This window comes from Pongo abelii, chromosome 7, assembly GCF_028885655.2.
Source record: "Pongo abelii isolate AG06213 chromosome 7, NHGRI_mPonAbe1-v2.0_pri, whole genome shotgun sequence".
NCBI classification, from domain to species: domain Eukaryota; kingdom Metazoa; phylum Chordata; class Mammalia; order Primates; family Hominidae; genus Pongo; species Pongo abelii.
Genome location: NC_071992.2, coordinates 19,220,940 through 19,245,525, shown reverse-complemented (window position 1 = coordinate 19,245,525; position 24,586 = coordinate 19,220,940). Strand labels below are relative to the sequence as shown.

Here is a 24,586-nt window from a genome sequence, read left to right as displayed (position 1 = left end):
AACATAAAACCAAGGAGCTGAAAAGTAAAGTAGGTAAGTCCACAGTTATAGCTGGATATTTCAGCCCTCATCTTAAAGAGCAAATAGACAACAAAATCAATAAAGACATAAAAAATTTGAACAAAGCTATAACCTGACCTTAACAACTTTTATGGAATACTCTACCCACAAATTGCAAAGTACACATTCTTTTCCAAACTACCCAGATATTTTCAAAGATGTACCATATCGAAACCATACACATTACATTCTCCGTTAGCCGTATAATTAAATTAGTAATAAAGATAAACTTCTAGAAAATTTTCAAATGTGAAAACTAAAGAGCACAATCATAACTGTAGGTTGAAGAAAAATATCACACAAGAAATTAGAAACTATTTTTGAATAGTATGAAAACGAAAATAACTGTTAAAAATCATGTGACACAGTTTAGAAAATGCTCAGAGATAAATTCATAGAATTAAATTCTTATATCAGAAAAGATCTCATACCAAAATTCTATGCCTCTACAACAATAAACCAGAAAATGAAGAAATTAAATTCAAATAATAAAAAAGAGAATAATAAAGATAATAGAAGAAACCAATAAAAGGAAATTTAGAAAAGAGCAAAAAAAAAGAAATAAAACCCAAACTGGCTCTTTGAAAATATAAAAAAAATCATTAGTTATAATTATTAGAATAGAGAAGATGGAGAGGGAAAGCATTGGGAAGATAGAAACTGAATACACAAATTGCAAATATTAGAAATGAACAAGAGATCAATTCCTACAAACTATAAAATGTTAAAATGATAAGGGACTATTACGAACAACCATATGCCAATAAATTTGTCAATTTAGCTGTAATAGAATATTTCATATGAAGATTCAAAGTACTGCACGTAAGCAAGATGGCAGACTAGGAGGTCCCAGCCCTTGTACCCTCCGACCCAAAAACAACTTTACAACCATCCACAAATAAAAATCAGTCTGTGAGAGCTCTGGAGTCCAGTTAAGAACTGCAGCAACCAGTGAAGCAGAAAAAATTGAGGATAACTGCAGAGAAAGGGGTAGAAAGAAAGGTCTAATTTTACTTGCATTACTCCATTCTTCAGACTAGCAAAGCTCAGCACTGAGAGGAACCCATCGGCTGCAAGCTCCCCAGTGGGAGAAAAGCAGAGCAAGAAAATCACTGAGGACCTCATCTGGCTTAGCCATTGCCCCTGTGTCCAGAGTTGGTTCCTTCCAGTGGGTTCGCAGCCTTGTTGACTTCAAGAATGATGCCACAGACCTTTGCGGTGAGTGTTACAGTTCCTAAAGGTGGCACGGACCCGAGAAGTGAGCAGCAGCAACATTTACTGTGAAAAGCAAAAGATCCAAACCCCCACAACGCAGAAGGGGACCCCAGCCGGTTGCCGCTGCTAGCTTGGGTGGCCAGCTTTTATTCCCTTATTTGTCCCCACCCATGTCTTGCTGATTGGTGCATTTTACAAAGTGCTGATTGGTCCATTTAACAGAGTGTTGATTGGTCCATTTTACAGATTGCTGATTGGTCTATTTTACAAACCTCTAGCTAGCCACAGAGCGCTGATTTGTCTGTTTTTCCAGAGTACTGATTGGCGCATTTTACAAACCTCTAGCTAGCCAGAGAGTGCTGATTGGTGCGTTTCTACAGAGCACTGATTGGTGCATGTTACAAACCTCTTGCTAGCTACAGAGTGCTGATTGGTGCATTTTACAATCCCCTTGCTAGACAGAAAAGTTCTCCAAGTCCCCACCCGACCCAGGAAGTCCAGCTGGCTTCTCCTCTCACCATGGTCCCGGATCCCTGCAGCCTTCACTGCTGAGGACACAGTCTTTGCTGATGTGAGCTTCAGCTGCTGGAGCCACTCAAAACCCATGTTGCTGCACTTCCCTGACGCTGGGGCTCTTGACCTCTCCCTAATTTTGACAGCTGGCACCACTATACAACCCCAGAACTATTGACTTTGTGCACCCACTGAACTAGCATTCCCATGCCCCTCTGAACCTGCCATCACCACGAAACTTACATAGCCAGTGCCCTCAAGTCTGTCACAGGTTAAGGTCTTTCTCTACTGAAGCGATCTGTAAAGTCTGAAACAAATGCTTGCTTCTTCAAATGTGCAGACACCAACACAAGGCTATAGGTAACACTAAAAATCAGGGAAATATGAAACCACTGAAGGAACATGATACATTTTCAGTAACCAACCTCAAAGAAATGGAGATCTACAAATTGCCTGACAAATAATTCAAAATAATTGTTTTAAAGTTCACCAAGCTGCAATGGAACACAAATAGATAAATCAGCCATTTTAGAGAAACAATACATGAACAAAATGATAATTTCAACAGGAGATAAAAGTCATAAAAAAGTTCCAAACAGAATTTCTGGAACTAAAAAATACAATGACTGAAATGAAAAATGCAATGGAGCTTCTAAAGCAAACAAGCAGAATAAAGAAGTAGTAAACTCAAAGGCAGGTCATTTGAAATTATTCAGAGAAGAAACAAAAAAATAAAAAAGAGGGACAAAAGCCCATGGGAGTTACGTGACATGATAAATAAAATCAGAATATGCATAATGAAGTTCCCAAAGGAGGAGAGAGAAAGGAGAAGAAATATTATTGAAAGAAATAATGACTGAAAACTTCTCAAATCTGGAGAAAGAAATAGACATTCAGATTCAAGAAGCCCAAAGGACCCCACACAGGGTTTTTGAATTTTGAAAGCAACAAGAGAAAAGCAACTCCTCTTATAGAAAGGAACCTCCATAAGATTATCAGTGGATTTCTCCTGAGAAAGTGGGAGAGAGTCCAAGAGAGAGTGGGATGATATATTCAAAGTACTGAATGAAAAAAAAACTGCCAACCAAAAGTACTATACGTGGAAAAGCTATCCTTTTAAAATTAAAGAGAGATAAAATCTTTCCCAATCAACAAAAACTGATGGAATTCATCACCACTAAACCTTCCTTATAAGCAAAGCTGAAGAGAGTTATTAAAATTGAAATAAAAACATGCTAAATATCATATACATAAGCATATGAAACCATACATCTCGCAGGTAAAGGTAAATACATAGACAAATATATAGTAACATAACACTGTAATAATGGTGCATAAACTAATGTTAACTCTAATACAAAAGTTAAAAGACAAAAGTATTATGAATAACTATAACTATACAATTTGTTCATGGATATGCAATATAAAAGGAAGTGAACTCTAACTGCAATAACACAGACTGGGTGGGAGAAGTAGAAATGTAGAGATTTTTTAATGTGATTGAAGTCGTTATAAATTTCTGTAGGTGGTTATAACATAATTACAAGATATTTATGCAAACCTCATGATAGCCACAAAAAACTGTGACATATACACAAACGATAATGAGAAAAAAGGAAAATCATTACATAAATCATCAAATAGGAAAGGAAGACAACAAGAGAGGAGAGAAACAAAACAGCTACAAAACAACTGAATGACACTAGTAAGTCCTTATATATTAATAATTAATTTAAATGTAAATATATGAAACTGCCCAACCAAAAAGCATAGAATCTCTAAATGGATAAAATACAAGATCAAGAGATACACTTTCTATGAGACTCACTTTAGGTGTAGGCACACAGAAACTGACAGTGAAAAAATGGAAAAAAATATCCCATGCCATTGGTACCAAAGGAAAGCAGGAGTGGCTACATTTGTATCATAGAAAATAGACTTTTCTTCAAAAACTGCTACTAGGGACAAAAAAATTATATGATGATAAAACGGTCAAATCAGCAGGAAGATATAATAATGTATATACACCCAATATCAGAACACCTAAAAATATAAAGCAAATATTGATAGATCTGAAGGGAGTAATAGACAAATAATAATATGAGACTACTTCAATACTCCACTTATAATAATGGGTAGTCTATCTAGACTCAAAAAAATCAGAAATGAAAGAAAAGACGTTACAATGGACACCTCAGAAATTAAAAAGATCATGAGGAGCTATTATGAACTATGCATCAACAATTTAGATAACCTAGAAAAAATGGATAAGTTGCAAGAAATATGAAACATACCAAGACTGAATCGAGAAGAATTAGAAAGTTGGAAGATACCAGCAATGAATAAGGAGAGTGAATGAGTAATCAAAAAGCTTTCATAACAAAGAAAAGCCTAGGACCAGGTGGCTTCACTGATAAATTCCATGAAACATTTAAAATATGAACAGCAATGCTTCTCAAACTCTCCAAAACGTGAAAAAAGAAGGAACACTTCCAAACTTTTTATGTGGTTTTTGCCTCCTACTAAGCAAAATTAACAAATGTAAACACACACACACACAGGAATTAATAAAAGTAGTATCAACACAATTTTCTTGTGCAATCATAGTTTTGTTTTTTTCCTAGGGGATGGGCCACTGTCAACACTTCCTCCTGTGCCTTTTAACAGGCAGTAGGGTGGGACCCACTTATAGTTGCAATGACAATGATGTTTATTGTTGCAGATGCCTCTCATATTACAGGTCTCAGGCGAACAAGTACTTTCCTCAAATGGCAGAGGGACACACTTCCTATGTGTACACATATGTTTTGAGCCACACACTGTGCCATCTTTCACTTCACCAATATCAGGTAAGGTCATTCCAAAATGGTAGTCAGCACTCCAGCAGTTGATGCCATTGAAGTGAGCCCAATGCATCATAGAATGATCTCTCAAAATGGGAATTTCTGTCACATTCTCACACTGAACTCTCCCACACAGGATATGTGAAATATTACATCTTACATATTTAGTGTTGTTGAAACCATAGTGGCAAAACAGTCACCGTGTGTGTTCCCCCTGTAGCAACTCTGATTTGCACTCTTGGCTACCTTGCCAAAAATGTGTCTACACTGTCCATCATTGTTTCTACATCCCTTTTGATAGTGGTAGCCACTGTCTATGCAACTGAGGCCATCCTGCACATACACATCTTCTGGACAATTATGCTAAGTTCCATTGCACACTCTGGAAGATCACATTCGTTGTGCTTTTCTCTACACAAGGATCCTGATGGAAGAAACTGGCAGTCTTTGCAACAAAGTCCAAAAGCACAAGCAGCCCCAGGTTTCAGAGTATAGTTTGCCAAACAACACAGATCTTGGGTACACAAGAATAAGGATCCACAGTCACACTCCTCTCCTTCCTCAAACACACCGTTCCCACGGTACCTGTGTATGAAGATGTTCTCTGGATTTGGCGAACCACGCAAACAGGTCGTTTTCGCAGTGATTGCAAACCAACGTCTAATAACAGCAGCTGCTGAATCTATATGTGATGTTTACTTTTGGAGACATTATGCATATTTTCTCCCCGCTTGTACATGGGCTTCTATCATGTGGCGTACACAAAGTATGGCCAAGCTCATGAGCCACAATGAATGCAAATCTAAGCATTTGGTCATCCAGGAAACCAACAGCTCCGCAATTACCAGCAAGAGTACATCCAGTTCCGAGATAGGATAAACTAGCAAATCTACCATATCCTTTCTTCACAATAAGATGTACAGCCTCCTGTTTTATGCGGGAATTTAAGCTGAACTTCTTCCATTTGCAAAATTCTGGCAGGACTGCATATAGGTCATTTATTGCTATGGGGTTTCTTCGATCCAAATCTCAATTCCAAGTAAAACCACATCAACTTCTATTGAAGAATAAAAGGCATTTACTTCACTGATAATAAAGCTTACACCCCTCTGCACATTTGAAATATTCCTTTTCTGATAAAGTAATCGTGTGCGGTCTACCACCACTGCCAGTTCAAGAAACCACCTGTGGGTCCACCAGCCCTCATAAGTGCTTTGCATCAGAGTGGAATTATCACTGTCTTGAAACTTCAATTGTCGCGCTATTTATTCTTCTGTTAATCCACATCCTGAGGGTGGGAATTGCGTCTCCTTGCTATCTAGCTTATACACCAGATGTTCAAATGTGGCAGAAAGCCTTTGGGCTTGATTTCATAAACAACATCATTTACTTGTAGTATTCCTTGAAAGCCCCCAAAACAGGTGCTAAGAGCAACCAGGGACTCTGGGTCCCCTTCCATATAACCATGGTAGTAGCAATCACTTTGGACAAAAGGTTGGTCCTCAAGGAGAGCACCGTGATCAGTGTAGCTGAACACAGAAACGTATCTGGATATCAGATTCTTCTTGACCTTCATGTGGACAATGTGTCTCTGTTGTCCAAAGCACAGGCTATACGAGAGCCAGCCTGGAGCCTTTATGTTTCTACCAATGCCAGTTACCCTGACAGGTATCACCACTTCTGGGGAGCTGTGGTATTGACAGTGTGCAATCTGGGGCCATCCAGAAAGGAACAGAAACACTCCCAGCCAGAGCAGCGAGAGAGTGATCCTCACCTGCACCGGGGGATCGCCTACAGCTATTATGGGGCCATCATGATGGAGCTATACGGATGAGATCAAAGGAGGGCAGGGCAGGAGGCACTGTTGGTGTCTCCCTCTCTTTGAGTCATTTGTATGCAACACTGACCTTCACAGTCTGTCTTCTGGCAGACTCAAGCCATCAGAGCAGCAGAACTAAATAGAAAAACAAGAAGGAAAGGGACAAGGGTGATGTTATGAACGGGCCATGGTGGAGGACAAAAGCAGAGTATGGGTGAAAATGAATTAATGTTTGGCTCAAGACATGACTTGATATACTGTCTTGGATTTGCGCTTACATTTTGGGGAGGCAGACTCAGACTTGGTGTACAAAACAATGACAATTGGCCACAGGTTGATAATTTCTGAACCTAGATGAAGGGTACATGGATTCATTAGGTTGTTCTCTAAATCTATAAGTCTGTGTGTGTGTGTGTGTGTACATTTGCACAATAAATATTTAAAGTAAAAGGGTCTTAATGAAAAGAGAAACATATATCTTGTTTTGAATCTTGATTTATGGATTTATATATATTGACTTGGAATACATAGCAATGGTTCTTCCTTTTGATAATAAATTATGTAGTTACATTAGGCAGGAGATATATATAAAAAAGTACATCTTTTTTTTCTCATGGATATGCAACAAATCATTACTTGTTCCATCTTCATCCAATTTTGTCAAACCGCAAAGTTTGAAAGTATCAATTGTCCTGCAAAAATAGTAGCATCACCAGGAGCAGTGGCTCATGCCTGGAATCCCAGCACTTTGGGAGGCTGAAGTGGATGGATCACTTGAAGCCACAAGTTCGAGACCAGCCTGGGCAACATGGCAAAACCTGGTCTCCACAAAAAAAAACAAAACAAAAATTACCTGTGCATGGTGGTGTGTGCCTGTGGTCCTAATTTCTCAGGAGGCTGAGGTGGGAAGCTCTCTTGAGCCCGGGAGGCAGAGGTTGCAGTGAGCCAAGATCACACCACTGCACTCCAGTCTGGGTGACAGAGTGGACCCTGTCTCCAAAAAAAAAAAAGAAAGAAGTAGTATCTACTATAATTGATACCCTCATTCCATTCGATAAAACAATAAACAATGGTGGAATTGGAGGGGCAAGTACCTTGGGTTGATTATACTCTTAAGAAAAATAATGCTTTTCAAGGCCTCTGGCCATAGAAAATGGAAATGAAGTCAAACTAGCTAGGAACGTAATAGCTGGAGGGGACAATATTGAAGGCAAAACTAAGTGCCTTCAGAAATGAAAAGGAGCTCATTGAACTCCCAGTGGAGGGAAGAAAGCTTTGGGAAAGTTCATATTGTTGTACCTGGGCAAAGGCATCAAAATTTCTGGCACTTTTGGAATTATAAAATAACCAGCTCCTGAGATGTACCCTGAAATATATTTATGTCATAAAAACATATATATATATACACAAAACATATATACATATACAGCCTGGGCAACATGGTGAAACTCTGTCTCTACAAAAAATACAAAAATTAGCCAGGTGTGGTGGCGCATGCCTATAGTCCAGCTACTTGGGAGGCTGAGGTGGGAAGATCACCTGAACTTGAGAGGTTATGGCTGCAGTGAGTCATGATAGCGCTACTGCACTCCAGCCTGGGTGACAGAGCAAGACCCTGTGTCAAAAGAAAAAGAAAAAGAAAAAAAAATACACACATATATCATATAAAACGTTATCTCAATAATACAAATGTATTATCACATATTTGTGAAAATGAGAAGCCTGGTTCTAGCACAGTGCCTGGCTAGCAATACTGTTTTGTTGCTTTGTTCTTGAATAAAATATTAGTAAAACCACATACTGTGCAGACACTCTACTGCACACTTGGCAGACATAAATGAACGCTACTCGCCTCAATAAGTTAATGGTCTGGAACATAGGTTTAGGCAGAGCATTAGGGTGAAGATGCACTTAGGAATCTGTAAAGTCGCCTTCGATATTTTACATATAAAATGCCTATTTTCATTTATCTATTGAGAATATTTATAGTCTTCATCAGGTCACCAAAGTAATGAGATTATTAAAGTAAAGAGATTTAAAACTACTAGCCTAGTTTGGGGAAATAAAAAACAGAGGAAAGTGAAATCTGCTCTGAGAGATCTAAAGCACACTGATCAAATACCATTTCCTCTAATAGGTAATACAAAAATTAAAGGTTCCAGATTTAGTACCTATCATCTCCTGGACCCAGACTCATTTCTCCTTAAATGTTGTTTTATCTCGATTCTAAGTTCTTTGACCACTTCTGTCTAGAATCATTTTCCTGTCCCTTTATGGAATCTTCCTTTGATGAAAAGCAACAGCGATCTCTCCTCTATTCATGCTTCTTTACAGAGAGCTCATTATTTCAACTTAATTTTACAAAAACATATAGCTCAACAATGACAAACCCAACAGAAGGGAAGTTTTGCATTCCCAGTATCCCCCTATGCCCTATAGACCAGATGTTTGGTTGTAACTTGCTTTGGTTACGAAAGCCACTTCCAAATCACCAAACTGGCAACCGTCTCATACCATTATTTACCTTTCTTCCTTATTATAGTAACGTCCCAGATCAATCCTGCATCAACCTCAAAGAAAGGCATTTCTCATTTACTATTTCCGTCTCCACTGGTAATCTCATTCACTCCTTGCTGTGTTGAACAAGAATGTGGACAAGCCATACAGCACTCAATTTTTTTTTACCTTTACAACTCACCTTCAATGATCTTTAGCCATCGACCTACAGCCATGACCTGTATTATATTATCATACACAACCATCCTGACTCTTACATATTAAACAGAGAACCACAACTTTTATTATGCATCAAATTTATAGAGAATTGAAATAACTTTTTCTTTTCATTTTTCCATTTTTCGAGTACCCATTCTTGTTCCTTTTTTTTCTATAGCCTCGTTCTGGATTCCGTCAGTTTAACCACTGTTGACCAAAATCCTCAACCCAATCTAGTTTAATCCTTTTGTCTGCCTTTGCCACTCCTATAACACAACGGCAGTACTGTGAGGAAAATAAATCACAGGGTTTATATTTAGAGGGACGCTTAAAAGGCAGAAGTACACAAAATTGGAATAAGATAGCCTGATGGTTCAGCATAAAAGATGAAGTCATGAACAGATATTTATTTCAAACTCTCCTGTACGTCTAATAATCTGCACTTTGTTGTCCACATTGTTTCTCTATTTTCAGATTTTCCAAATTTCCTCATCAATACTTATGACCCTCAGCTGAAGTTGACATTGTCTTGGTTTTTACAAGTTGCTATTATTATCAAATTTCAATCGTGGTAGTTTGAATTGGAAAACCAAGAATTCTTCGTTTAATGCTTAATACAGTGTGAGTTTTTTTTCCTAGTCTTTACTTTGTCATTACACATAGGTGGCAGGGGACCTGTTTCAGGCTGAACATTATCCTCATCATGAAAGGGATGAGAGTTCCTTGATAGTTTAGGTAAAATAACCAGGTGCAATAAAGGAGAGGCTCACTTCAAAAAATGCTAAGAGCCCACAAGAAGAAAGCAAGATCAGTGGAAGAAATCTTTGAGGACAATATCTCTAAATTGTGAGTAAAATCCTGATTTGCTGATTTGCTCTTCATGTCTCTCTTGATATATATTTGATCATTTTTATGGAGTGTGGCTTTTTTTGTGATGGAAAAAGATTATTTATTAATAACATAACACTGTCGAGAGTGAACTTGGCCAAAATAAACGGGTCAGAATTTATTCCTAAGACTTCATCTTGTAAGTAGTTAATGGGAAGACAAACTTGAAAGACTATTTAGGCTGGGTGTGGTAGCTCACATCTGTAATCCCAGCACTTTGGGAGGCTGAGACAGGTGGATCACTTGACGCCAGGAGTTCCAGACCAGACTGGCCAACATGGTGAAACTGTCTCTACTAAAAATACAAAAATTAGCCAGGCATGGTGGTGCATGCCTGTAATCCCAGCTACTCAGGAGGCTGAGGCAGGAGGATCCCTTGAACCTGGAAGGCAAAGACTGCAGTGAGTTGAGACCGCACCACTGCAATCCAGGCTGGGTGACAGGGTGAGATTCTTTCTCAAGAAAAAAAAAAAAAAAAAGAACGAAGGAAGGAAGAAAGAAAGAAAGAATATTGAACTGTCTTTGCACTCATTCTATTATCTCATACAAGGACTCCAGAAACTACATGTGTTGAGAGGATGTAGCATTTTCATTCATAAGGTGGTGGAATACCATAATTATACAGAGAATTCAAGATTGATTGTCATACATCATCTTTTATAAATTCTGTTTTCTTCTCCCCCAGCTTCATCAAATTCATAAATATCTGTACCCTGATTACCACCTACCTCTTACAGCCTAATTCAGTATTTTTTTAAACCATGAGTAAAATTCCATTAAAAGCACTTTAGAGGCTCTGAACTAAATAAATGGAATAGAATAGGAAATGGTAAAGGACATAGAACTCCTGTCTGAACACCAGACAATGATTTGTGTGTGTGTGTGTGTGTGTGTGTGTATTCATGCATGCAGCAGTGCTGGTGTTCCCTTTCTTTAGAGCCAAACTCTTAAATGACTTACTGTTAGGTGAATTAGTCGTTCCCATGATCCTTTCTATTTATAGTCCTCTTCATAGATCATTTGTTCCACCCACCTCTGTGAACAAAGATTTTTATTTGAAACCTCAGATGACACAGAGAAATGTAAATCCTCTCCTTCATTTGCGTCTCTTTTGAATAGGTTCTAGATTGAGCTGCTTGGCAACCAGGATCTCTCAGTTCAATAGAACATGGCAACTGGGTAAAGTCCTTCCCCACTGTGGCTCCAACATCACAACTAGACTTTTTTTCTAATTATTCTTCAATATGAATAAACCTGATTTCCTTATCCCCATTCTATATGTTCCTTACACACAGTATAACCATTTTACCTTTTGCGCTTTTGCTCAACCATTTCCTTAGCCCCAGATGATTTTCTCAACATCGAACCATATTATGAAACACTGAAAGTATTTCCAGTTGCCAACAAAAAAATTCAACTTCATTTAAAACACATTCTGAGGAATTCAGACATCAGTAATCATTCGTATCTTTTTTCCTAAGGTAAGGAATATCTCAGAGACGTTTCAAATCTGTACATAGGCATGCTTCTGTACATAGACATGCTTTTTTTTTTTTTTTTGAGATGTAGTCTCACTGTGACACCCAGGCTGGAGTGCAATGGCACAATCTTGGCTCACTGCAACCTCCGCCTCCCAGGTTCAAGCGATTCTCCTGTACCAGCCTCCCAAGTACCTGGGAATACAGGCACATGCCACCATGCCCAGCTAATTTTTGTATTTTGAATAGAGACAGGGTTTCACCATCTTAGCCAGGCTGGTATCGAACTCCTGACCTCAAGTGACCTGCCTGCTTTGGCCTCCCAAAGTGCTGGGATTACAAGAATGAGCCACCGCACCCAGCCAGCCATGCTTCTTTATTCATTATAGAGAACTGCTGTCAGTAAGAAAAAGCAAAAACAGAATTTACAAGAAGAGGGGTGAATTAAACAAAAGTGTAGGAATACATTTCATAGGTAAATGTATTACCACCTGGAAGGCCAATAAATGCTAATCTGGAAAGACTACATTTAGCAAGTTGGCTAGGGAAACAAAGAAAAAAGTTAGTTTTTTATTATCCTTGAGAGTTTACCTGTGGGACAGAGGGAAGGTTGGTAGTATCTGCAAGTGTCTTTCCATTGCCCCCTTATCTTAGTAAGTCCAGCTCTGCCCTTTTCTTCCTAGCGGACTTTTTTTTGATAGGGTCTGGCTTTGTTACCCAGGCTGGAGTGCAGTGGCACGATCTTGGCTCACTGCAACTTCCCCTCCCTGGCTCAAGCAAGCGATCTTCCCACCTGAGCCTCCCAAGTAGTTGGGACTACAGGCGCACGTTGTTACACCTGTTAATTTTTTGTTTTTGTTTTTGTTTTTTTTAATAGCCACAGGGTTTTGCCATGTTACTCAGGCTGGTCTCGAACTTGTAGACTCAAGTTATCTGCCTATCTTGGCCTCCCAAAGTGCTGGGACTACAGATGTGAGCCAGCCAGCTTGCCCTGGCACTCAATAGATTTTTTTCTTGCTTGCTTTCATCACAAGTAGTTCTTTTTTTTAATTAATTAATTTATTTTTTTGACAGGGTCTTGCTCTGTCTCTAGGCTGTAGTGCAGTGGCGTGATCATGGCTCACTGCAACCTCTGCCTCCCAGGTTCAAGCAACTCTCTGCCTCAGCATCTCTAGTAGGTGGGATTACAGGCACTGGCCACTGTGCCTGGCTAATTTTTGTATTTTTAGTAGAGGCGGATTTCACCATCTTGGCCAGGCTGGTCTTGAACTCTTGACCTCGTGATCTACCTACGTCAGCCTCCCAAAGGGCTGGGATTACAGGCATGAGCCACTGCGCCCAGCCTTTTACAACTAGTTCTTAAAGGACCAAACTGGGCCATGGTGGTTTTAATATCTGTATGAATTTGCTAGGGCTTCCATAACAAAGCAACACAAAATGAGTGGCTTAAACAACAGAAATTTATTGTCTGACAATTCTGGAGGCTGGAAATCCAATATCATGGTGTCCTCAGGTTCACACACCCTCGGAAGGTGCTAGAACATTACTGATTTCAGGCTTCTCCTCCAGCTTCTGGTAGTTTCTTGGTTTGTGGCAGCATAACTCCAATCTTCACCTGCCATTCTCACTGAGTCCAAAATTTCACAAGGGATACCTAGTTATATCAGACAATATAGACTTGGAGTAAAAAACTGTCACAACAGACAAATAATAATAAAAGGTCAATTTATCAGGAAGATATACAATAATTATATATGCACCCAACCTCAGCGCACTTAAATATATAAAACAGTGACAGATCTGAAGGGAAAAATAGACAGCAATATAATAACAGTAGGAGACTTCGGTACTTCACTTTCAGTAGCGGGCAGAATAACCAGACAGAAAGTCAATAAGTAAACAGCAGATTTGAACAGCTCTGTAGAACAAATGGACCCAGCAGACACATATAGTATATTCCACCCAACAGGAGTAGACTACATAGGCTTCTCAAGTTCACGCAGAACATTCTCCAGGACTGATCATGTTCCATCAAAAAACAAGTCATAAATATTTTAAGAAGATTGTAGAAGAAATTTACCTCAACATAACAAGGCGAAATATGTAAAGCCCAGAACTAACATTACATTTAATGATGAAAGATGCCAGCTTGTTTTCTAAAATTAGAAACAAGAAAAGGATGTTCACACTCTTCATTTTTATTCAATATAGTAGTAGAAGTCCCAGCCAGTGCAATTAGACAAGAAAAAGAAATAAAAGCCTTCTGAATGGGAAAGGAAGAATTAAAATGATCTCTCTTTGCAGATAACATGATCATTGACCATATATGTAGAAAACCCTAAAGACTCCATAAAAAACCTGTTAGAACTAAAAACTTCTAAGTAAGTGGCATACAAAATCAGCATATACGATACAAAATCAACATACAAAATTCAGTTGTATTTCTATACACTAACAAGTAAATTCTTAAAATGAAATTAAAACAAACCCAATTATAATAGCAATAAAAAGAGTAGAATTCTTAGGATTAAACTTAACCAAAATGCTGAAATAATTTTACATAGAAAATTATAAAGCACTCAAGAAGGACATTAAAAAAGACATAGATAAATGGAAAGACATATCATGTTAATGGATTAGAAGATTAATACTGTTAAAATGTCCATGCTACCCAAAGTAATCTATAGATTCAATGTGAACTCCATTAAAAATCTCAATGTCATTTACTATGCAAATTGAAAAAATCCTAAAATTTGTAGGTAGTCACAAAAGACTCCAAATAGCCAAAGTATTCTTGAACAAGAAGAGCAAACCTGGAGGCATCATACTTCCTAATTTTAAAATATATTACAAAGTTGCAGTTATCAAAAGGTATGATACAAGCATACAAACAGATATATAGAGCAAGGGAACAGAATAGAGAGACCAGAAATAAACCCATGCATTTATGATCAATGACCTTAGATGGAAGTACCAAGAATATATTATGGGGAAAGGATAATCTCTTCAATAAATGGTTTTGGGAAATCTGCATATTCACATGCTAAATATTGAAATTGAACCCTTATCTCCCACCACACACAAAAAATCAATTCAAAGTTGACTAAAGACTTAGATGTAAAACCAGAAACTGTGAAATTACTAGGAGAAGACATAGAGAGAAACTCCTTAACATTGGTCTTGGCAATGATTTTTGGATATGACACCAAAAACACAGGCACAAAAGCAAAAATAGAGAAGTTGACATTGCATAATACTAAAAAGCTTCTGCACAGCAAAGGAAACAATCAATAGATGAAAATGAAACCTAGGTTTCTTAGTCACTTTGAGCTGCTATTACAAAGTACCTCAGACTGTATGGTTACAAGCTGCAAAGATTTACTTTTCACCGTCTGGTTACTGGAAGTCAGAGATCAGGATGTCAGCATCCTGTGAGAATCCTCTTCCAGGTTGCAGACTTCTGTTTTTTTCCTTTATCCTCACATAGTAGAAAGAGGGCTATAGAGCTCTCTGGGGTCTCTTTTGTCTGGTTCTAATCCCATTGGTGTGAGCTTCACCATCACAACCTAAATTATCCTTCAAAGGCAGTACCTCCTAATAACATCACATCAAGGGTTAGGATTTCAAAATATAAATTCTGAGAGAAAACAAATATTAGTACATTGCACTAGGGAATGGGTGAAAATATTTGCAGTTCATCTGATAAGAGGTTAATATCCAAAATATATAAAGAATTCACATAACTCAATAGCAAACAATCCAAATAACTCAATTTAAAAATGGGCAAAATCCCTGAATAGACGTTTCTCCAAAGAAGACATACAAACGGCCAATGGGTATATGAAAAGGTGCTCAACATCACTAATCATCAGGGAATTGTAAATCAAAACAAAAATAAGATATCACCTCACACCTGTTAGGATGGCTATTACCAAAAAATAAGAGATAAATGTTGGCAGAGGACATGGAGAAAAGGGACACTTGTACACTGTTGATGGGAATATAAATTGGTGCATCCATTAAGGAAAAACAGGATGCAGTTTCTTCAAAAAATTAAAAATAGAAATACCGTATGACCCAGCAATCCCTTTTCTGAGTATATATCTCCAAAGGAAAAAAAATCACTGTTCCAAGGCTCTATCTGCACTCTCTTGTTCACTGCAGCATATTCACAAAAGCCAAGACATAGAAACAACCTAAATGTCTGTCAACAAATGAATAGTTAAAGAAAAGAAAATGTGCACACACACACATAAACACACACTATTATTCAGCCTTAAGAAAGAAGGAAATTTTAACACAAGTAATAAAGATGAACCCAGAGGACATTAAACTAAGTGAAATTGAAATAAACCAGACAAAGAAAGACACATACTGTATGATCTCATCTCCCTTTTTTTTTTTTTTACAAAATCTTGCTTCATTGCCCACACTGGAGTGTAGTGGTGTGACCTCGGCTCACTGCAACCTCCATCTCCTGGGTTCAAGTGATTCTCAAGCCTCAGCCTCCACATAGCGTGCACTGCCACACCTGGCTAATTTTTGTATTTTTAGTAGAGATAGGGTTTCACCATGTTGGCCAGGCTGGTCTTGAACTCCTGACCTCAAATGATCCACCTGCCTTAGCCTCCCAAAGTGCTGGGATTATAGGCATGAGCCACCCCGCCCAGCCTCATCTCACTTTTATGTGAAATCTGTAACAGTCAAACTCATAGAAGAAGAGAATAGAAAGCAAGTAGCCAGGAGCTGAGGTGGTGATGATCAGAGATTACAAAGACCCAAATGGCTTCACTTGTAAATTCTATCAAACATTTAAGATGCCAATAATTCTAATTCTACACAAATTCTTCCAGAAACTTGTGAGAAAGAGGAGAAAACACCATCCAGTTCTCTTTATCGGGTCTACACTAACTTGTACAGAAAAGAAAAGGAAAGCATAAAAACAAACCAACAAATAACCTCCCGACCCATACCTTTCCTGGACATTGACCTGAAACTCTTTAACAAAATATTAGCTAATCAAATCCAGCAATGTATAAAAAGAAAAATATGGCTGGGTACGGTGGTTCACGCCTGTAATCCCAGCACTTTGGGAGGCCGAGGGAGGCGGATCACGAGGTCAGGAGATCGAGACCATCATGGCTAACAAGGTGAAACCCCGTCTCTACTAAAAATACAAAAAAATTAGCCAGGCATGGTGGCAGGTGCCTGTAGTCCCAGCTACTCAGGAGATTGAGGCAGGAGTATGGCGGGAACCTGGAGGCAGAGCTTGCAGTGAGCAGAGATGGTGTCACTGCACTCTAGCCTGGGCGACAGAGCGAGACTCCATCAAAAAAAAAAAAAAAGAAAAGAAAAAGAAAAATACATTATGACCAAGTATAATTAATTCCAGGAATAAAAGGAGCTTTAAGTTTGAAAATCAATCAATGTAATTCACCATCTGGAAAGACTAAGAAAGGAAAGCCATATGATAGAACACATTTGAGAAAATGTAAGATCTTTTAACGATCAGCAAACGAGAAACAGAAGGGAAGTTCTTCAAACAAATGTGACATCTACAAAAACACACAATGTGATGCTTAAAAGTGAAAGGCTGACTAGTTTAGTCCCATGATCAAATACAAAACAAAGATGTCCACTCTTGTCACTTCTATCAAACTTTGGAAGAAGTCAAGAAAAACAAAAGAAACACAAATTGGAAAAAAGCAAAATTATCCAAATATTATTATTGCAATGATAAGATATGCATGAATAATAAACTTTTACTATCTTAACTTCATTATATCATTTCTTATGAAAATTTACCTCTTATTTTCTTGAAGTCAAACAACTAATCTGAATATGATGATGGATACAGTGAATACCTTAACTCTACATTCCCACTCAGACTTCTTTTGTAATAGTTCAAAAGTAAAGCAGGGCCGGGCGCAGTAGCTTATTCCTGTAATCCCAGCACTTTGGGAGGCCGAGGCAGGTGAATCACCTGAGGTCAGGAGTTTGAGACCAGCCTGGCCAACATGGCGAAACTCCATCTCTACTAAAAATACAAAATTTAGCCGGGCATAGTGATGGGCACCTATAATCCCAACTACTGGGGAGGCTGAGGCAGGAGAATTGCTTCAACCCTGGGGGAAGAGGTTGCAGTTAGCCGAGATTGTGCCACTTCACTCTAGCTGGGCGAAAGAGCAAAACATCTCAATAAAAAAAAGTAAAGTAGGCCCACCACCTTAAACCAAGACTACCTAAAACCAGTTGATCCTGTCTAGAAGCCCTATCTATTGCTTAATGATTGGTACTTTCTTGTGTTTGGTTGTGTTTTGTGACTAGCCAAGCAGCAAGTCAATATTGAATTACTTTCCAAAGATATTATCTGTGGGGAAAATGTTCTTTGAGGAATATTTTGCGTACAGAACAATCACACTAATAAACAAAATATACTGATGTTTGTGATACTGCTTTCATTTTGTAGCAACACAATGTACCAATGAACTATAACTCCTATTTTTTTGTAGCCTAAATTTAACTTTCACTTAATCTTTTTCCTAAATGTTGTATTTTAGCTATGAGTACCTCCAAAATGACTATCTGTAGAACATTGGGGTTTTATGCATTATTTTTTAAAACAGACTAATTGTGATAATTAAGTTTCCTAGTACCTTTAACAAACTGAGAATATTAAAATAAAAAGTATATAGTCTGAGCTCATAGCAGAGGCTGAAGTGTGAGTATAAGAGACCGACTTTGGGTGACACCTCAAGAGCCAAAGAGAGCATGGAAGAAATAGTCAACCCTGCTCTGCTTTTTAAGTAGCTTGTCAAAGTCTTGTAATGTGTAGTTCTTATTGGATTTCTGAGCACCTTCCCCTCCCATCTTTCTCAGAATCCTTTTATTGGGTTGATGACTAACATTTGAAAAGTTTCACAGGAAAACTACAATTCCAAAATGAGGTCACACACAATTAGGTGGCAAAGTATCTTTTTTTTCTTTTTCCCAATCCAGAGTTCTGATTTGTGATCCTGTGACCCCAATTATAGGTTAGTGTGAATAGGTAGGTTTTCTCTAAAGCACCACATTTAAAACTCTCTTGCTGTTTTCTCTGATTTCAAGTCTGTGTTCTCTTTGGACTCTGCAACACATGAAATCATGTTTTCCTCATAGCTGATTTGCAGAACACAGATTTCCTCATGTTCTTAAGTCTGTGGCTTAATAAATTTTTCCTAGCTACATATCAGCCTTCCTCACTTGCTCAGTGATAGACACATCCCTCAATTAAGTCAAAGGGAATGATATCCAGGAAATTTATCAATAGTTTATAATGCCTGAATGTCTTAAACATATAAAGAAAAGCATACATGGTTTTTTCCAAAGAAAGAGGACAGATAATATCGCAATATCAATCAGTCTGTTGTCACACTTTGTGAGTTTTTCCCTTTAGTAAGAGATTCCATAGGTAAAACTCTTTATATTATTTTGTATATAGTTTTTATTTGTTATAAAGTACATGCAAATAATACTAGCACTAACTCTGGAGTTAGGAGGTTAAGATTTTATATTCAAGCAAGATAGTAGAATAGGAATCCTACAGCTTCATTCCCTCCATAGAAATCCACCAGCAACTCTCTGCAGGCAACAATGCCCCCACGAGTATCACAGAATGCAGAAGTGAGGTTGAGACAGCCCCTTGAACCACAGAACTTAGAACAGCGGCACACAAAGTGTGAGAGGAGTGGCTTCACTTTTACTTCATTCCTTACCCTACTCCCAAGCCGGCACAGTGCCGCACACAGTGGATTTCCCAAGACCCACAGTTTTTACAGATGGAGGACAGAGTTGGAAGTGAACATTCAGCTTCCTGACCATTCTGGGATGCATCACAGAAGGCATTCTCTTGTCTCGCCCCAAAGGAAATACTGGAGGTATCTGCGGGGCTAGACCACCTGGGATCAGACAGAAACAAAGAACAGGTTCTTTGTTTCACACCAACCAGCTCAAGGATCTTGGCAATTGCCCTGCATTCTAGCCAGTGGAGGCACACCTCCAGAAAAGCTAGCCAACAGCAGCACTGTGCAGGAAGCATGGTGGACAGGTCACCCAGGCTCAAATCCCTGGCCAGCTTCCACGCCCAGCCCCAGTGCTCTCCTTGAAACTTTCCCAGCCTGTGAGGTAGGAGGAGGTTGGCAATTATCTCCAAAGGGAGTATCTGGCCCTGCCTGGTCCAAGCTGCTGAGTTTTGTCCCTGCCAAGCCCTTGATATGCTCATTAATCCTTCCTTAAACTGAAAATCAGAGGCGAGATGGTGATTAACTGCCAAGGGAGTATCTGGCCCCACCCAGGCCCAGCGGCCAAGTGGCTGATGCTCCAATTCTTGGTGATCTGCTTAAAGCTACCCTAGAAAGGCAGGTAAACCCACGTCTATCCATATCTGTGGAGTTTAGCCTCTGGCCCTACCTACCCTGAGTTGTTCAGTAGCAATCCTAGATACGTTGCCCAACCTCAGAGACCAGCATGTGGCCCCGCCCAACTACAGGTCCCAAACTGCATTCTGGCCAGCCAGGAAAGACAACCTCCGCTGCTGCCCAATCAGAGGCAATCACAGCCCAGTCGGCAGATCTGCCTTGCTGCTGAGTACAGCCTGTGGTCTCACCAAACCACAGAGCTCAGCTGAGCAGGTCTCACTGCACCCCAGAGCAGTTCCACTGAACCCCAGAGCATAATTAACATCCCAGGCAAACTAGAGAACATAATAGTAAAGTCTACCATCTGAGGTTGCCACCAAGTGGCCCCAACAGAATCTCAGACTGGATTAAATAATGAAGGTCTTCTACCATCAGAGAACACCAGCAAAAGCTGGAAGGGATGGCCATTTCCTCAAATGCACAGGCACCAATGCAAGACGTAAAGACTATGTAAAATCAGAGTGAAATGACAACACCAAAAGAAACTAACAAAGTTCCAATAATAGACCCTGAAAAAGCGGAGATCTATGAAATGACAAAGAATTCACAACAATCCTCTTAAGTTCAGAGAACTAAAAGAAAATAAAGATAGAAAATTAAATACAATTTGGAAAATAACTTATTGACAAAATGTTTGATAAAGAAGTAGAAGCAAAAAAACTGAAATCCTAGAGATAAAAAATACAGTAAACTAAATTTTTTCAATAAAAAGCTTCAACAGCAGGCTTAATCAAGAAGAAGAAAGAATCAGTGAACTTGAAGATAAGACATTTGAAATTTTCTAGTCAGAGGAGAGAAAAGAAAAAAGAGTGAAAAAAATGGAGAAGGCCTATGGGATTATGGGACACTATCAAGAGAACTAACCTATGCACAATAGGAATTCCTGAAGGAGAAGTGAGAGAGAAAGCCCCAGAAAGCATATTTAAGAGAATAATGGCTTAAAAGTTTCCAAATCTGGGGAAAGATGACAACATTGAGGTACAGGAAACTCAGAGGTCTCCCTTTAAATTCAACCTAAAGAGGAGTTCACCAAGACTTATCATAATCAAATTATCAAAAATCAAAGACAAGGAAAGAATACTGAAAACAGCAAGACATAAGAAACATAAGGCCGGGTACGGTAGCTCACGCCTGTAATCCCAGCACTTTGGGAGGCCAAGGTGGGTGGATCACGAGGTCAGGAATTCGAGACCACCCTGACCAACATGGTGAAATCCTGTCTCTACTAAATACAAAAATTAGCCGGGTGTGGTGGCACGTGCCTGTAATCCCAGCTACTCAGGAGGCTGAGGCAGGAGAATTGCTTGAACCGGGGAGGCAGAGGTTGCAGTGAGCTGAGATCGCGCCATTGCACTCCAGTCTGGATGACAGAGTGAGACTCTGTCTCAAAAAAAAAAAAAAGAAAGAAACATAATATATGCAAGGGAGTCCCTTGATGACATCACTACTCTCGTAATGAAGATGGCAGATATCCCGTGGGTCAAGGCTGAAGCAGTTGCCAGGAGATTAGTACCTGCCTCAAATATGCTTCCCGCTAGATAAATACACTATTTCAATACTTAGGACAACTTGTCCTTAACTTTGTGATTTCAGAGATGTGAGTGGAAATGTAGGTGGAAAGACAGCAAGACAATCCTTAGGCATTTGTCAAAACTATCTGTCAATGAGATGAAATGTGTTACAAGCCTGTAAAAATACACAAGGTAAAATACTTGGGGTACTTATTTAAAAGGCAAATTTTCTTTTAATGTGTAAAATAAAGTAAATATTTTAAAAGACAAATTTTCTAACTTTGCTTTACCTGTTTCTTATATGCTGCCTAATTTTTTCTCCTAAGGGATTAAAAAAACTTCCTTATGCTTAGTTTAAAAGAAAATATAATACAAAGGGGGCAAAGATTCAAGCAAAATTTAAGAAAAAATAAAGTAAATTTGAACTGTTCATCCCATCTGGCAGCCCTGTGATTAGTGATACTAAGGGGCGTGTGGAGGGGTGTGACTGGTAAATTGCAATCATTGCTTTCTACCTGGTGTTGACGCAGGTGTCAAAAACCAGTTGACAAGTCATGTGTGTTGGGCAATTCTTTTGATAACTTAGTTCAAGTTTCTCCTCTTAGCAAACACCTAAGTGAAAAACACTGTAAATATCCACTAGCTGGAATGCCTGAAGGCTAATCAGTTTTTGCTCCATGTCCTGTATACACTGCATCCCAGCAGATGGTTGAGATAAAGGGTGCAGGATGGGGTATGCTCTTTTATTCAGAGACCCACCAGTGACAAATTCTGTGTTATAGACGGTTAAGAGTAGTTTGATGCCATCCTGCAAATAAATGTCAGGCTAATAATAAATAATGTCTCTAGGAAAATCTGTAAGACCTAAACCACTTTCTTTAAAATAAACCTTAATGGCGGTAACTTGATTTTACGAGAGTGAAAGAAATGCTATTGGATTCTGAAAGAAGCTGACATATGGCTAGCGCTTAAAAATTAAACTTTGTAATAAAGGAATAATGAATTATTGGGGTTTTGAGGTTTTAAAAAATAAATGTAGGCTTATAATGCTTAGAAAATTCTTTTAATGTAATTGCGTGGGTCATTACCCAATCCATAGAGAATGATGGGCTTTCTAAACACCATACTGACGGATAAAACTTACACAGTCTCTGCTCTCCAAAAGCTTTCAGTTGAAAATTGTGATCAATTAAATCAACATGTAGGACAACATTTGGATATGAAACTCTACAGCAAACACAGGAAAAATATGGCAAGATCCACACGCTTGAATCTCCTTTCAAACACAGTAGTTGATTTTATATAAAGAAAATGTTTTATTCCCACCCATCTGCTTACCCCTCAAGAAAGCAAGCATAGTCAACCTCATTTCCATTTAAATTAATAAATCTGAACACAGAATTTTTTAAGTCTCATGTATTCAATAGAAAATAATAAGCAATGCAATGGTCACCCATAAAGTGTCCATTTTAAAGTAAGGGGTAATCCTCAAAAGAAACTTTAAAATAGGGAAAAGTAAAATTCAATGCTGTGCCAAGTTATTACTGGAATTCACTAGGAAAAAATGAAAGTAATTTCATTGGGTTTGACTGAGAGAAACACTGTACCAGGCTTTTCCCAGAATATGTTTTGACAATCCCTGTTCCATTTGACTTTTAAGCTCATATGTATTGCAAAGAAAATGAAATCCATATGTTTCTAATTCATTTATACTCAACTCATCAAATGTGTGCTGTAGGAGTACTTGAAGTTGGGCAGCTTCTAAACCATATTTCATCCTTGCTAAATAGCGCTCAAAGACAGAATTGGCTTATGTTTAACTCTATAATTAATTTTTATGCTATCGGAGGAATGTCACTGAACTCACATGTTTTAATATGTGTTATTAACCTCCTCTTGGAAATAGGCAAGCAGTATAAAAGTTTTAGCTAAATAAATCCTCTCTGTCCTTTCTGCCTATTGCCTTTTTGTTTCCATTGTTTTTCAAGAGAAACAAAAGGAATTAGACTTACAAAGAAAAATCTGTTCTCTCCTCAAGGAATATAACGTGTGTGATTACTTTCCTCCCTAAGTGTTCATGTAAATAATAATGCTATTCAGCAATGGAGCAGAGTCATTCTCATTTCTAGTTCTTGGTCAGACTTTTATTCAGAGAATTTTGGTGAGAGTTTGATTACTGTCTATAATCACTCAGCTGCAATGTTAGCAGCATGAAAATAGTGACTGTGTTGTTCAGTTTTGCATTCTCACATCTGGCTTGACACCTGGCTGGTCCTTTCAAGGTGACTGGCACCCTGCCCAGTGTTCTTTGTTCCTCAGTAGAGTGCGAATGGGCTTTACCATCCATTTGTTTTAAGCAGGCATGTTTGGGGATAAAATAAAGACGTAACGCTAAATCTGACATTGGGTTTTGCAGATTTAAAACATTTTAACTACTCCAGTCATTATAACATAAAAGTTCTTCAGTCTTTCCAAGCTGCTGTATTATAACCCAAATGGGATTCAGGAGAGTTACCAAATGAAAAATCCACTGCACATCTTTACTGTGGCATCAGGAACATTCCACACTGCCCCCTGAAATAAGTTTCTTTCTCAAAGACAGTGTTTCTAAGATCAGGGCTTTCTCTGTCCTTTCTTCAATCATTCAGTGGTGGCTGGAATTCAGCCCCAATACAGTCAGCTGTCTCCTAGTATATGAATCTTTGAGGTAAGGACTTTATAAAATATATATTTACCACATTAGGCTCTTTTCTCCATTACACTTATTCCACAGATGACCCCACAATTATTTTCCAGTCCCTTGTAAAGGATACTTTGTTATTAATTTTCTTCCAGCGGGGCTTAAATTGGCAGTAAGATATAGAAAAAAAAAATAAGTATTTAAGGTTAGATGCACCTGACTTACAAGATAAGCTATGCAGCCTTGGGTAAATAGCTCAACGCCTCTGAACTTCGATTTAGTTACTTCAAAAGCGACCCAAATAGCTAGTTTAGCTGCCGTGCACAGTGGCTTATGCCTGTAATCTTAGCACTTTGGGAGGCTGAGGTGGGCGAATCACTTGCAGCAAGGAGTTCAAGACCAGCTTGG

At 38.6% G+C, this 24,586-nt stretch overlaps 1 protein-coding gene across 1 annotated transcript in view; it reads right to left on the bottom strand.

Moving 5' to 3' along the window:
- The window catches only part of SLC7A2 (solute carrier family 7 member 2), a 101,629-nt gene extending 90,463 nt beyond the window's left edge, over window positions 1-11,166 (bottom strand). Inside the window, exon 1 of the mRNA XM_054561235.2 lies at window positions 11,014-11,166. The gene's annotated coding sequence lies outside the window, so the exon portion shown is untranslated. The remainder of the gene's footprint in view (window positions 1-11,013) is intronic.
- Window positions 11,167-24,586: the final 13,420 nt, after the last annotated feature.